Source organism: Anomaloglossus baeobatrachus, chromosome 1 (assembly GCF_048569485.1).
Source record: "Anomaloglossus baeobatrachus isolate aAnoBae1 chromosome 1, aAnoBae1.hap1, whole genome shotgun sequence".
NCBI classification, from domain to species: Eukaryota; Metazoa; Chordata; class Amphibia; order Anura; family Aromobatidae; genus Anomaloglossus; species Anomaloglossus baeobatrachus.
The window spans coordinates 411,441,052-411,442,600 of NC_134353.1; the positions used below are offsets into that span (position 1 = coordinate 411,441,052).

General features: G+C 48.2%; 1 long non-coding RNA gene across 1 annotated transcript; it reads right to left on the reverse strand.

Moving 5' to 3' along the window:
• Nucleotides 1–378: 378 nt before the first annotated feature.
• Nucleotides 379–1,185, reverse strand: LOC142293980 (uncharacterized). Its single transcript, XR_012751298.1, has 3 exons — nucleotides 1,082–1,185; nucleotides 845–1,001; nucleotides 379–716 (listed from the first exon to the last, which is right to left on the reverse strand). It is a non-coding gene; the product is annotated as an uncharacterized LOC142293980 (long non-coding RNA).
• Between the last annotated feature and the right edge of the window lie 364 nt (nucleotides 1,186–1,549).

A 1,549-nucleotide genomic window follows, 5' to 3' on the forward strand; every position in this document is an offset into this window, starting at 1 on the left:
TTGGGAGCTGGTACTGGGCCGCAGGCTGGTACTGGGCAGCAGGCTGGTACTGGGCAGCAGGCTGGTACTGGGCAGCAGGCTGGTACTGGGCAGCAGGGGGAGTAGGGACAATGGCTGGAGGGGGGGCAGGTGCTGGAGGAGGGGTGGGTGGAGGTGGTTGGGAGGAAACCTGCGCCAGAGCCTGCCGTGTGGCTTGCATTACATGCATCTGCTGGTCAGGAGATAGCTTTTCCATGCGCTCTAGTACGGCTTGAAAAAAACAATGATTTGGTGATTTACTTGCATCTAAATGCAGCCTGTCCAGACGCGTGCACAATTCGTGTGTATTTTTTTCCATATTGGCATTTATGAAGCTAAAAGAAGAACGATTTTGTTCGGCTAATAATTTAATGGCGTTCTGGAAGGCTGCATTTAGATGCAAGAACTCGGGCGCATAGCTCTTTTCCTGACCCCTATGACGCTGACGCCCAGAACCCAAAGGTGTTCTACTGAGGGCAGCAGTGTCAGAGGGGTGGGGTAGGGGAAAAGCTATCTCGTCACCAGCAGCTTCAGGTAATGAAGTCTCACGGGAAGCTCCAGCGCAGGTGGATGGGACAGATGTAGATGGAAGGGAAGGTTCAGATGGGTCGGGTCTGTGCCTGTGTTCCCCAGTGGCGGACTGTTCAGGGATCGCTCCTGTCGGGTTCGATGCAGGCTCCCGAGTGCTGCAGACGGTGCTGTTAAAAAGAGGAAAAACAAAACAATAATTACTTTAATTGCTATACATTGGCACTGACTAAAAAAAAAGGCAAAAAAAATCAGACATAAAATATTATACTTTGTACATATTGTGGGGAATATTTACCTTCTGCACACCATAGTTGTCCGGAGGAACGACAAGGCTCTAAAGTAACGGTACTTCGATCTGCGTCCTCCGGATCCACTCGGGGCCTGCATCTCTTGATTCAACTCCTTTTTGAAGCGATCCCTGATAGACCGCCACCGCTTCTGAAGTTTGTCACCTGAAAGTGGAAAGCACAAAGTGGTTAGTATACAACACATTACATCCTGCAGCATAACCTACTGAACTGTGAATACTTACGCGCTTTCTTCTGGCCACGAGAATTGAGCTCCCCCCAACCTTCTATCGCTGCGTGGCATACCTCGTCCCAGAGTCGACGGGTTACGATAGAATCAGCGTGGCGGCGGTCAGACATGTTCCACAGCGGCTCCCTCTCTCTAACTTCATCGATGAGGAGGTCGATGTTGATAAATCCGGCCTCCTCACCGTCAGAATCGGGAGCACGCTGTGATGCCTGTTCAAAGAAAGAAAAAAGAAATTAAAAAAAAAAAAAAATTAGACATAAATTCACACAGACATGAAAAAAAAAAAAAAAAAAAAAATCTTACACTATGACCACCGCCACCTCGACGACGACCCTGGGACGGTCTTGGGGGAGCTCTATCGTGAGCCCTAGAAGTTGAAGCCTTTAGTGAAGAAAAAAAAAAAACATTATTTACTTATGTGTTTGTTGTGCTGTGGTAAACAATTCCTGTATGAAACTTACAC